Raw genomic sequence first — 14,409 nt, 5'->3', positions numbered from 1 at the left:
TCATGTTGAGCTTGAAAGAGCTACTCCACCAACAGCTCTCGCTCTCCTGTGCAGTCAGCATCTCCTGGCTCCTGAGAGTACAATGCCAAGCCTGTGTCAGATATTGCTGCATCTTACCACAGACCTGCACCTGCTGCGAGGCAGACTCAGCCCTGAAGGCAGTACATCTGTTGCAGTGGCAACATGTGCCTGACACCAGCACAACTGGAAATGGGGAACAAACATCACTCCCTCTCCCCTGAGGACAAACTACACCATACATCAGGGCCTGGGGACATCCACCATCCTTAAGAGCCCTGACCAATCTCACCTGGGGCACCCTTCAGCCCCTGTGATTCCAAAAAGGTTAATTCAATTCCTATTGTAACTGTGAGCTTTTAGTAGAAAGACACTGTGACTGTGAACTTTTAGCAGAGAAGACGCTGTGTCTGCAGGCCTTTAGCAGAGAAGCAAGGCATGCAGAAATTATTCCCCATGCAAGGATGTTAGAAGATAAAGAGGGGACATCTGGCTGAGGAATACAGCTACAGCCAAAACCAGGACTAACTTTGGGAACCTGGGGGACATGGGGAGAGTTTTTATGGTAATAGGCAAATCATAATATGCATGTAGTGACTGTATATCAGCAACTCGCTTGTAACAATCGGGGGGATGTTAGGAGGAGTGATCCCCCATGCCTTCCAGGCCCTTAAAAAAATGATGCTCTCTTTAACACAGTTAGTACTAAAATTGGTGCTATTCTCGTTTTCAGAGGTTAGGTAACACATGGGCCTGTCAATCACAGGGCTGAATCTGACTCTAGTTCCCCTCACCAAGCTTGTTTCTGACCCATACCAGCAAGCACACATCCCAGACTGGCCTCAGCCCATCCCCATCCCCATCCCCACCCCCACAGGGCTACCCAATGCCCTGAGCTAAGGGCTGTGTCTGGCTTCCTCCCATCCTGCCGGCTCCCTCACTGAAGGCAGCAGAATGAACCCTGGCAGGGGAAGCCTCTGCTTGGCCTGTCTCCTGGGGCTCTCCGTGTGTCCCCAGCCCTTGGGAAGGAATTGGCCCCTGCTGCTCCCTGATACCATACATAGAAAACCATTCATTTCCTGGTATAACTGCCCCACACGAGACAGCTAAGCAACAAAAATATGCTGGCCATAAACAATAACTCCAGCTATTACAGCTATGAGGGCAAAAGTTTGTGATGTAGGTGTGGTTTTGTGAAAAGCTGCAGCTTCCATCAGCGTGATTATTTCAGGATGTTTAATTGACTTTAAAAGCCTATCTCCAACTGATGTAGTAATACTGGTGACTGACTTCTGTTTGCCCTGCTTTATTTCTGAGTCAAGAAACAGGTCAGAGAAATCAGGTGCTTCAGAATAATAGCTTTAAAAGAACTTTTAATTAAGCACATAATAATTAAAGGACAGTACAACCAACGGCAAATACATGCCTAATTTGTTATCTTGCTGCTAGTTGCCCTAATGCTGAAAAATCCCTTTACATCTCTCCTGTCTAATGCTTCTTCCATATTATCCTTTTCTGTTACTCCTTTTCCTTAAAGCCTGACTGCTTAACCACGCCTGTCCCAGCATCATGTAGCCAGTGCACTCGTAAACCATCTGAAGACTACTTGTCTCCCATGAAGAAGTCTGTATGATTGTACAGTTTTCAGTGATGCACACACAATCTCTGGTCCTCTTTCCTCTTTTTGTTCCTCTTATGTCTGCTACCAACATAGCCATTCTCCAGTGTGATTCTTTACACACTTAAAACAGTTGTAGTACAGTATGTCCTGAGTGGGGACTGGAGTCCTGTGACAGCAAGCACTGTGTATCCTGTTAGGAAAGCAATATAATCTGTTGTGCATGGCAAGACTGCTCTAGCAATGTCTCTTAGCTAGGCTTTAACCCAGCTATTGATAGTAGCATTAAAACTGCACAAGCATAAAAGTCACTTAGTATCACAAAAAAAGTTACCTTCCTTTCCTATTTTTATTTCTGGCTGCTAAACAATTTGGAATTACCTAGCCAGTTCAAGACTGCTTATAGGAAGTGTAGTCACTCCTGTGGGAGCAGTTCAAGTAATCTTACAGAGCCAAGCAAGGGACAAAGAATGGGCAAGGAGAGCAGTGTGACCAGGGCAAAGAAACATGCTCCTTCTGTACCTGTCACCTCAACCTGTTTGTTTTGAAGGCAAAAGAGCTGAGCAAGGAGGAGTGGGGGCAAAAGAAGAAAGAGAAAAGGGGAGATGAGAGGGGATGATGAAAGTTTAAGGAAAGCCATTTCTTGAGGCTCATTGGTAGGGCTGGGACTGGCAAATCTTCTTCCCAGTACTGCCACCTGAAGGAATCTGGAGAATGGGCAAGCAACAGCTGGCAGCAGCAGAAGAAACAGAAGCATGAGGCTTGTGGTCAGAGATGAGTCCTCCTGGAAGAAACTTGAAATAATAATAAAGCAAAGGTGTGTTTGTACAGTTTTGTTTTGAATTAGATACATAATTTTCCCCAGTTCTTGTTAGGTAATTTTGGGTCAATAACTCAGACTCATGTCCTTGTTGCTTCCATCCCTGTATGTTCTAATGGGGTGCAGACACCCATGTGTGATTGTTACAATGGCTGCAGAAGGCAAGGGTAAACCAAGTTCTTGTTAATAGATCCCTTGGGGTGGATTGGAGTGAAAACACAAAATTATTGGTGTTTATAAATATACATATGTAGGGTTTATTATAGTACAATTTGGTTGCAAAGAAAAACAGGTATGTAGCAATTTTGGTTGTTATTATTATTTACAGTTATATAACAACATGGAAACATTGCAATATGAATGTGCAACAACATCACCCATGGACATGCACAAGGGAAAAGAAAGAAATAAGGAGAGAGAAAGGACGAGAGGGTAAAGATCTCAGGACTTGTAGGCCCAGGGACAAGACTTGGTTGCTGCACAGTCTTGTTTGAATCGGTGGTTGCAGACCAGATCCATTGGGTGGGGGCAGAAGTCCCAAAGTAATGGTGGGGAAGAATCCCGTGGAAAATCCGAGGAGGAGAAGGAGCCCTATAACCCAGTGGTTTGTGCAAGGGAGGACAATATAGCATGACAAGAGGCATCATCCAGTCTCCAAGGATTGTCTCCTAACTCACTCATAGCCCATCATTCACCCTCTGTCTTATCAGATCAGAGATCAGCCATTACACACCCAAAAGCTCGCGTCTTCCATTTCAGCAAAGCACCCTGGCTTCTCTGCAAATGGGGGGATGTTTTGAGTCATTATCCCTTAACAGTTCAGTTTCTCACAATGGTGTAATATGTGACCTCCCTGAGATCACTAAGACTGTATGAAGCCAATTGTGAAAATAACAGTAGCAGAGGGTTATCAGGTATTTTGGAGCATGACAACCAAGTTTTAACCAGTAAAGAACATGCCATCTACAACACCAAGGACTGGACAGGATTTTAGCAAGAGAGAGTGGCATTGAACTTTACTTCATGAGAAACAGAGGTGACAGTCTTGATGACAAAAAGGAAGATGATTGCTCCTAGGAAGAGATGACCAAAGGTCAGGAGATGTTTATATATCAAGAAATAAATAAAGAATCTGTGCAGGTTTACTAGGACAACTTATTCAAATACGTTCCAATCCAGATCTTAGCATTAGCATACTTCTGGCAGCACACCAGGAAAGATTGGCAGGATTTTCTGTGTTTGTTTTTGTAATGAGTTCGTGTCAAGTTTTAAGCAGGAGGTATTTGTTTTTAATGACTACAGTGGGCACCACCATGGGTTCAGAAGTGCAAACAGGTTTTACAAATTTCTCTTGTCCCCTTTTGTGATTCAGGCTCTCAAAACCAACCCATGACAGATACTACAAAAAGGACACGTTCTGCCACCCATCCTCCAGGACCTTCCAATGGAGCCAACGTGATCCCCTCCACCCCAGGGGTACAGCATGGCTGACATGGCCATTCCTGTACAACTGAGCATCTGTGCGGGATGTTTCCTCCAGCTGTAGGACTGTTTATTTGGTCTGTATCTAAACTTTTGTCTTGTTATGGAGATGCTGACAGGATTTACTCTTCTTTTACCAAGCACTACACCCAACCCTCTCACTCACATAGGAAGTGCTGAAAAAATTGCTTATGTGACCATTCTAGTTTGTCAAAAAATATCTTTGTCTGAAAAAAGGCACATCTGTTTTACACAGTTACTGTCATACCACTAGAGTGTGGAGGATCAGAAATGGGACATCATGCCATGATCAGTGTGATCAAGTGAAGCCGATTTATTGCAGAAAGTAAGCTGTATTTATACTGTGTTCCTTTGTTCACGCGCCTCAAACTAATACATGATTGGATAAATCCTTCTGTGCATGCATTTTAAGCTTTCAGTTAATTTAGTTAGTTTTTCTTCTTCATGTGTCTCACTGCGGTTTTCTTGTCTGCCTTTACATCCTGAACCATCTGCTGCTGAGTGTGTTCTTCCTCTTTCGTGTCCTTCAAGGGCATTGTGACTTTCTATTCAGTCTCAATGAAGACTGGATTGTCCGTATATCTGTTTTCCTGCAGAAATCCCTCAACACTAGAGGAAGACAATATAGCTGTGATATACTCTGATTACCTTCAAAAATAGCAGGGATCTCTTTAGCTTAGCATCTGAATACTACTTATTCAAAGGTCTCAGAAAAATTTCCACAGCTCTTTTAACTCCTACAGGCTTACAAAATGGTTTCATTATATTTTTCATTAGAGCACAAGCAGGCAACCAACTCTGAATTACATGCTGCAGATAATATTGTCTAAAATCCCCAGAAATTTCTGGAGAATATGACACAAATTTTATGTGAATCTGGAGGTCATGGTGTTCTTACAGTTATGGAATATAGCCCATATTCCAGTAAGGGATTTCCCTCTGTTTGGGTTTGTAGCTATTTGCTTTAGGCTTTCTTGTTATTGGAGCGTGGTGTCTCCATACAAGAGAAACACAAAAGTGAAAATTTAGCAGAGCTGACTGAAGTTCGTGGTGCTTTTGCTACTCTTGATGTCCATTGAAAAGACATTAAATACCCTGAGAAGAGTGGTGGTAAAAATTTTCCAGACATTGCCCAGTATCTGAATCACCTATGTCCTAAAATGTGACTTGTACATTTTAGAGCATGCAGATCACTGACTGGCTGTGAAAAAGTATGGCTTATCCCCCACTGCACTTCTTTCTGGAAATAAAGCTTTTTTTTTTTTTTTTTTCCATTTATTTTACCTCAGAAGTTCAGTAAAATGGAAGTATTTGGAGATTTCTTAGCCCAAGACTCAGATGTCTCTCAAGAGCTAGTTCAGCTATTACAGGAAAGGCCAAGGTACTGAAACTTCGGCACATGTATTTTGTCCATTCTTGTAATGTATTGGAATTAAAGAGCAAAATCAAAATGGGACTCAAATCACAGTAAAAATTAGGTTAAAACACTGCCAGTATTTACTGGTAATGAAAATATTAGAAAACATTTTTTTTTTCCCTGCAGTCCAGTTATGCAATAAACACAGAACCATAGAAGAGCTCAGGTTGGAAGGGGCCTCCGAAGTTCACCCGGTCCAATTTTTGGTGGGAAAGGGAGCCATGATGACATTATCTAGCACTGTGTCCAGTTGCACCTTGGACCAGTGATGGGGGGGTCCTCTGCAAGCTTGAGGAGGTTTTTCCACTGATTGATTGTTCTGACTGTAAAAAATTTCTTTCTTATGTCTCAAGATGAAGACACCTGTATATAAATCATTTTTTTTCTCTAAAATTTTTCCAGTAATATATAATTCTATATAGTTAGTATAGTACTTTTAAGTCCATATTAAGCTTCCTCTGACAACATGCCAAAAACCTGATCTTTCAGAATATACAAAATCCCTGAGGAAAAAAAACAGTAACGGAATACATACAATGTTATACAAAAGTATTACACCATTAGGACCTCACAAAATACTTCATAAAAGTAACTCTTACATGCTGAAGAATACACAGTCACACAGAAAGTAAGTTACAAAACCAAAGGAATAACACAGTCCTTTTGTTTCATACTTCCTGACTGGTCCAGAAGATGTTTTGTTTCAAAGGAAAATATAAGTAGGATATAAAAAAAATGACCATCATCATGAACAGTAGCTTGGAAAGATCTAAATGCTGTGGAATGATGCTGTTATTGTAATCGGTGGAAAAGTTGGCATACATTTGGTGTCAAAAATTCCATCTTTATACCATTTTAGGACCATGGTTCATATAGGAAAATGCTGCCTTCATAGTGACATGATTAATTTGCATAAGCGTTCTGCTTGTGACAGCTTTTAATGCCAGACAAAGAGATAACAAGTAATGTTCTGGTACACTTGCAAAGACAAATACAAGCTGCCTTGCCTACAGCAATGTCCTCTCTAAGAATCAGGGCTTCATCTGCCGTCAAGTAAAGACCATTTCTGCTAATACAAATGAAAGCCTGAAGAATTTGCATCAGCTTGACAGGCCGGGGTCTCAGCACTTGTCTGGGTTATGTCAGCCCAAGCTGATTCTGGTTGATTTTAGCAGTGATGGCAACCACTCAGTGGTCGGGTTGGGTTTAGGCTCCCTTTAGGGGATTTTGACAGCAGAAATTATTTTCTGTTGACTGTGTTCTCTCTTCTCCTAGAACAAAATTAAAGGTAAAAGAACCAAAAATGGGATTTCCTTCATAGGGGACCTACTCTGACGCAGCTCCTGGGCTGTGTGTTTACCATCTTTGATGATGTCATCTCCTGAGGCAGCTCCCTGGCCTTCGAGGTCGCTATGGTAACTCACAGGCTTGAGAACAGAGGAGACACCACTCCCCCTCTGGGATGTTCCCTTTCCGCCCTCTTTGTAACAGGCTCTGCTCCCCCGCCCCTCCTCTCGGGGCGGTGAAGAAGGCGGTGGCAGGGGCGGTGTCCATCGCAAGACTTGCCTTTCTCCTCCTTTACTGACCGGGGCCCCGCCCGAGCCGCACCTCCCCCGGCCCGCCTTCGCGGCCGTGATGGAGGTGGTGGCGGGGACGGGCTGTGTGTCGCCATCCTGGGCCCCCTCCGCTGTCGTGGTTGGTGTAATCAGGTCTATCTCTGTCTGTTCTGAGTTTTTATATTCGCTACTGAAGGTCAGCTCTTTCTTTTTACCTTTTAAGACCAATATATGTTCTTGTCGTCTAGGCTTTGCTCACATGCTACCACTATAAAAAGCCAGGCATACTGCAACTCTTCACAATATCAGGCCCTGTGTATGCAGGATATTAAGCTTGATACTAATTTTCGGTCTAAACTTCCGAATTTAGGCCATATTTCTCCATTATCTAGTTAATATGTTGGCCACATTTTCTCTGAGAGTCTAATAAATTCAGATTTTAAAAGCACAGACTCTTCTCTGGTTAAATTTGCCCAGTTCTTCAATATTAACCCCAGGGCTATCTCTTGGAATACTACTGTTATCATATTCACAAGAAGATACACAGGCCATTCTGATGCCCAAAAATAAAAAGCAAAGAGGCATAAAACATACAAATCCTAATCGAGATTAGAACTCAAAACCTTCAGAACCACAGCAGAGAAGCTACTCAGCTGCCTCACCCTTTGGCTTCAGGCCAACCTTACTACAGTTTAAACTTCTGCTTTTCAGAGGGCATCCCTTCTTGCCCCAGCCTAATTAGCAAAACAGCTCCACCCAGAACCCTAGTGTTCCCCGAACAAAATTGCAATTTGCCAATACCTCTTAGCACCTAACCCAGATGCTAAACAGAATATCCCTTTCTTTGGTCACTCAAGTGCCTCTATTCCAAGGGTTCTTGGCTCTGATCCCTCTGAACCTCAGCTGGATCTCCCCCAGAATGCAGGGTCCAAGGGTTTTCCAGATGCGTCACGGTCCCATCTGGGGTGCCGGAACTGCTACCTTAAACAGCTGGAACAGAGGCTAGACAGAGTTAAGGGGAATAAAAGGAAATTTATTGAAGGGCCTTCAAAGGCCACACCCTGGCAGTACCAGAGCCACCATGGCTTTGGCTCTGCCCAGATGGCTCCAAGGTGGAAGCAAAAGAAGGCTTGGTCACAAGATCTCACATTTTTTAAGTTTTGGTCCAATAGCATATTGGAGCTAATTGTCCAGTTACAGCCCCAGCCCATGACGTCCCATCCTTCTTGTTTTTCTCTCTTCAATCCACGTTGTTTATACTCTTGGGCCTGAGATCCAGATCAGTTGTCCTTGGGTCCCCAGCTAGAGAAGGAATTGTTGTGTCTACCTACTCTATGAAGAGAGCTTAATATCCCTGTATATGAAAACCCACACCTTATTATCCCCTTATATGAAACCCAGACCCACAAAATCAAAAAAAAAAAAAAAAAAAAAAGAAAAAAATAGAAAGCTGAAACCCAAGATATCATAGGAAATGCAACTATGAGTGTTTTAAGGTCCATAGAAATAAATGTCTATATTCTAGGTAGAGAAGTGATATTATGGTTAACATACTGACAAAAAAAGAATTATTCCAAATTCTATCAGGCATGTCCTATAGGATCTTGCACAAATCATGCTGTTCACCTGAGTGCTCCAGGGCCATCTCAAGTGGATTTAATAATAGCTCCTTTACCTGACAGAACTGCATACACTGGGTGTGATGAGGGGATGTAAATACTTCAAAGTTATTTTCTCATCATGAGCTTCCAGAACATGCTTTCCTTCAGAACTCATAAAAATGCACTATAAACTAGGGTGAAAAAAAATTTATTGGGGCAATATTATCCAGCAGAAACTCCTCTTGCCTCATGCAAATGCCTGAAGCTTTGTATAATGGCATTTGACATGTAGTCTGGAGCAGCTGTTCAATTCCTAGAAGCACGTTTTCACCAAACCCTGGGCCATGAGTGACCAACTCAGAATAAAACTACTGTGGCTAAACAAGTGATCCTGTGTCAGGTACTGTCCTGAATTATATATGGGATAATCTGATTTCAGTGGAACACGAGTCTGAGACCTTTTTTTCTGTCATGAGATGGGGGGGTTGTGTGGTGGAGGTTAGGTCTGCATCAACTCAAAGCAGCTCCTTCTCTGTAAATAGGTTTAGTAATGCATCAGTACTGCCAGTACTATTTCTTCTGCTGTTGATATACAGCCAACCTTTGTCACACAAATTTTGTGTTAATGTTTTATTCTACATCCTAAAGATGCAAGAAATTCACTGCAAGAAGAGTGGGTCTGTATTCTGCAATGATAAGGGTTAAAAGAACTGCCTGGATACTCTGGGTGCCTGTCAAGACAAGCTGAAAAGAAGCAGAGGTCTGTGAATCAAGATTATTTGTTTGCATTCTTTCAGTTATCTCTTCCTTGGCAACTGGAGACATTTTTGAGAAACTGTCATAAACTATGCTGCAGTTTGGCATTAAAAACTGTAAGAAGGGTAAAAGATACCATTTTCCACTAACATGCACATCATGGGAACTTATTCAAGGGCAAATGAGAAGACATTTCCAAATACAGGCATGTCACCTAAAAAAAAAAACACAGCTGTTTTTTACAAGGAATTCTGTTAAAGTGGTAATGTATTAGAATGCTGCTCAACTTGCTTCTCTTTAAAAACAAACAGAAAATCAGGCTTTTTTTTTTTTGTTCAAGCAATCCTCATCTTTTAACCTCCTATTCTGCTTAAGTTGCAGTATAAAACCCAAAGCTTTCAAAATGATTTAATCAATCTTCAGTCCTTTCTTCAGTGTAGCAGATCTCTGCCTTTTTTTCAGACATGTCTCATGTTTCAGAATGTAGTATTGAGTTCTAGTTTCACACAGAAGACAGTGTTGTGCCTGATGCCTAACCAGCCAGGCTTTATTTGCTTCCCCGTGCTACAATCCCATGCTCCAATTCTTTCTTAAACCTTATTTACTATTTCTTAATACTCTCTTTTAACCGCTCAAGGCAAATAAAGCAATGTTGACTTTGAAGGGGTCAATAACTACTTACAAATAAGTTTCAAATATGTTTTCTGGAGTTCCCAATGTATTTGAGTTGGAATAGTAAGGACATGCTGCAGGCAATGAGTGGCTAGGACTTCAAAATGGTATAAAGTATCATAGAATCAGAACAGTTTGGATTGGAAAGGACCTTTAAAAATCATTTAGCCCAAACCCCCCTGCAATGAGCAGAGACATCTTCAACTAGACCAGGTTCCTCAGAGCCCCGTCCAACCTGATCTTGAATGTTTACAGGGATCGGGCTGTCGCTACCTCCCTGCACAACCTGTTCCATTCTTTTACCACCCTCATAAAAAAAATTATTTCTTATGTCTAAAAGAATGTATTAGATTAATATTATCAGATCCCAAACTAGATAGATCTTTGCATTTAAGAAAATAAATTTTCTAGTAAAAAACAAAGCATTTAAAATCCATATTGTTTACTGGCTCTTAGGCCACCTTTTCCCAGAACAAGTAAGATTTTTGTAAGATTACAGCTCTTCTATTGCTTTTTTTTTTTTTTTTTTTTAATTACATGATCCTCTGTGTCTCAAGGGAAAAAACTCACTACACTTCTCTGATGACTGTGGGACTGTTTCAGTTTCATGTCTTTCTAAGAAACTAATTCTTGCCTTCTGAAATTTCATACCATTGATTGCTAAATACATCAACTTTCCTTTCTGGGATCTTAAAAAGCATTAAGATTCCAAGGCTCTTTCCATTCATTCTTCACCGTTTCTTTTGCTCTAACACCACTTCTGTGCTCTGGCACCAAAATACACTGGTTATATCTTCCTAAATTATTTAAAATGGAATCTGTATAATTTGCTTTAATTAAAAAAAAAATCTTTTTTTTAACACAATGTCACAGAAAACAATCCAAACTGGAATGGGTGAGAGCAAAGCTTGCAAGATATGAGCAACCAGAGCTGACCTCCAGTTGGAGCAGTTGCAGTGTAAATATGAAGAAATCTTTTGATGACTGCTTGCAGCTAGAGAAATAAACTTTTTCACACCTGCTTCCACACAGAAATTAGGGTTTTGGCACAGACAATATAAAAATTTTAAAACTGCATGCAAGTGACATCCAGTAAAATGAGCTGCATCTCTGTGATACAAACTTTGGCACAGGTATAAGGAACAAATGTGAAGATTTTCCTACAGGCTGGTCCAGGGCAGATACTGACAGTGCATATAGCTGTCAGCAACAGCATGGACAAGGGAGAGTTGGAGAAAATGTCTTCTGTCCCATATCAAATGCTGAGATCCAGCAGATTCCTACTCCCATTTCCAGCTGCTCTGAGTAATGCTTGTCCAAGGCCACTGAAAATAGATTCCTCCTCTTAAGTTCAGATCCTGGAGCAGAGTCAGATTCATAGGATCTGAAGTTCAGTGCTTCCCACACTCCTTCCCACGTCAGTACACAGTCAAGGTGAGTGTATAGTAGGTCACCCTCTCTTTGTCCCTATTAACCCTTTCCCTCCTGTCCCACTCATCCTAACAGCTCCTGAATCTTTTCCTGAAAGTCAAAACAAAAGTGCACCATGGCCAAGATAGCTGTCACTGCAGCCTGGAGGTTCAGGAAGCCACAGGCAGGGAGGTGGGAGGGCAGGACGGGTGTCTTCCACCCAGGTATTTCTACCAAGGTCAAAAACTGGGGAACCTGAAGTCAGCCTCAAAAGGGGCTTTTGTGGAGAGCTGTCATGCTTAGGGGCACTGCAGGCATCTGTACATATCAACGGGAATTAGACAGAGTGAAACTTTGTCACAACCATCCCAGACAGTGCTGAGGACAAAATGTCCTTGGAAGGCAAAACACCTTACAGCAAGGTCCCACCAGTTCAGTTTCACATATTTAGTCCCTAACAATCACAGAAGTGGTTTTGCTTCTTGCTCTACATGTTCCTCAGAGGGACTGTATCTTCTTCATGCCTTTGGCTCGGATCATCTTGTTTAAAATGACACGTGTGAAGGGGTATTTCTCAGGTTAGGTTTTTTTCCTTTTCCTTTCTGCAAAGTGAAAACTGCTTTGTTTATTGCTGTCAGCATTTTACAATTAACGTACAATCTCAAAGATGAAGACAGGTGTTTATGAAGAGGATGAGAAGAAGCTGAAATTACATTACAGTAGATTAAGAGATGCCAGTTGTAGAGCATATTCAAGTGGAATGATGTCCATTTCTTGGTGCTGCAGCTACAAGCAAGACATAAAACCCATGCATATACTCTGGTGTTTTACACAGCAGTACACTTGCTACATCACCCTGACAAGGCAGTGCAGTGACACTGCCATTCTGGAGAAGCTTTTACTTCTCTGAAGCCCCATTTACAGCTTGCCTGAGAGCAGCAGTGGTTACTGTTCTTAGGGAAATGCAGTGAAGAGCTGTTTTGCACCAGGACATGCTGGACTGCTACCATCCCAGTACCATCTCTTATTTGAGATGGAAAAATAAAGGAAGAGACAATAGTACAGATAATCTTACATCCCTTTTCATACTGGGAGCCTTAAGTTGTGAAGTCTTGAATGGGCTTCCAGTGCAAGTGTACTGCACCATGCAGACCCTGTTTGCAGAAGGGGCTACCTCATTTTGGTTGTTCAAGTGGTTGTAGGATTTTCTTGCATGAAAGAAAATCCATTCGTCGTTTCTGCTGTCAAACAGAAAGGATATTCACATGAGAACTCCTTGCTGCATTTGTAGATAAGGGAAAGGCCTCACAGGTGGTGTAATTGCTGGTATGGAGGGGGAGCTGCCAGCAGCTTTCTCCTTTACAATGAGGCTGAGGTTCTTCTGTGGGGTGAAGGAGTTTGTGCAGCATAACACAGGCCCAAAGCCATGCTGGGTGTGCAGCAGTTTAATTCATGTGTGTTCCACTGACTCCTTTGTTTGCAATCCTTCTGGTCAGGACCACCATGAGACCAACAGTTTTCATTGCATCATGGCTATAGTCTCTTCTGTGCCGCAAAGAAGGGAACAGTTTCCCTTCTCCTGTACACTGCTCATGCTCCAACCACAAGTCCTAGAACAATGCATGAGGTTGTACAGAATGACAGAATGACAGAATCATTCAGGGCTGAAAAGACCTTTGAGATCATCTAGTTCAACCTTTGACTGATCACTACCTTGTCAACTAGACCATGGCACCAAGTGCCACAACCAGTAGTTTCCTGAACACCACCAGGGATGCTGACTCCACCACCTCCCTGGGCAATCCATTCTAATACTTAGCCACCCTTTCTATTTGCACTGGCAGAGAAAGCAAGAGCTCTGCTCAACAAATGTCTCCAAACCTCAAGAGACCCCAAAGCTTGGGAGTTGCTGCCAAGTTTTAGCTGTTGCACACGTAAGGATCTGCTTTATATTTTTGAGTAATTACTGAGTAATAACATGTACTGCGATTGCAGAGACATATATCACAGTGGATACAGGGACACTGGAAAGCATTCTGTGATTGGAGAAGTGTAGTGGCAGTCACACAGCCAGTGCAAGTCCTGCTGTCATAGGCACAGAGCTCAGCCTTGATGGATGCCACAGTGCTCACAGCAGTTCACAGAATCACAGAGTGGGTTAGGTTGGAAGGGACCATGCTGGGTCATCCAGTCCAACCTCCCTGCTCAGGCATGGTCACCCTGGAGCACATGGCACAGGATTGCATCCAGATGGTTCCTGAATATCTCCAGTGAGGGAGACTTCCACAACCTCTTCAGGCAATCTGTTCCAGTGCTTGGTCATCCACACAGTGAAGAAGTTCTTCCTCATATACAGGTGTGCATCATTTCCAGTGCATCAGTTTCTGCCCATTGCCTTTCTTACCCTTTCCAAATACCTCTTGGTGCTTGGCTGCACCAAGAAGGACCTGACTCCATCTCCTTGGCACACACCCTTTAGGTATTTATAGACATTAATGAGGTCCAATCTCAGTCATCTCATCTCAAGGCTGAACAGGCTCAGCTCTTGCCTGTCCTTGTAAGAGAGATGGTCCAGTCGCCCAGTCAACATTGTTGCCCTCTGCTGGACCTGCTCCAGGAGCTCCATGCCTCACTCGTACTGATGAACCCAGAACTGGACACAGCACTCCCGATGTGGCCTCACCAGGGCTGAATAGAGGGGCAAGGTCACCTCCCTCGACCTGCTGGCAATGTACCCCAGGATATCACTGGGCTTCTAGGCCGCAAGGGCCCTGCTGACTCAGGCACAGCCTGCTGTGCCCCGGGACGCCCGGGTCGGACACAGCCGGGTCGGACACAGCCGGGTCGGACACAGCCGGGTCGGACACAGCCGGGTCGGACACAGCCGGGTCGGACACAGCCGGGTCGGACACAGCCGGGGCCCCTTTGCGGGTCCCGCCCGGCCTCCCCTCCTTCAGCACCTCCGCAGCGCGGCCTCCCGCCGCCAGGGGGCGCGCCCCTCCCCGGCGGCGTGCGCGCGCCCCGCTTCCCGCCCGGCG

General features: G+C 43.3%; 1 long non-coding RNA gene across 1 annotated transcript; it reads right to left on the bottom strand.

Moving 5' to 3' along the window:
* Nucleotides 1–4,252: 4,252 nt before the first annotated feature.
* On the bottom strand, nt 4,253–7,499 carry LOC128808918 (uncharacterized). The gene is made up of 2 exons (XR_008437569.1): nt 6,707–7,499; nt 4,253–4,568 (listed from the first exon to the last, which is right to left on the bottom strand). It is a non-coding gene; the product is annotated as an uncharacterized LOC128808918 (long non-coding RNA).
* Nucleotides 7,500–14,409: the final 6,910 nt, after the last annotated feature.

Source organism: Vidua macroura, chromosome 1, assembly GCF_024509145.1.
Source record: "Vidua macroura isolate BioBank_ID:100142 chromosome 1, ASM2450914v1, whole genome shotgun sequence".
NCBI classification, from domain to species: Eukaryota; Metazoa; Chordata; class Aves; order Passeriformes; family Viduidae; genus Vidua; species Vidua macroura.
Note: the sequence above shows the minus strand (reverse complement) of the source record. Positions and strands in the feature narration are given on the sequence as shown.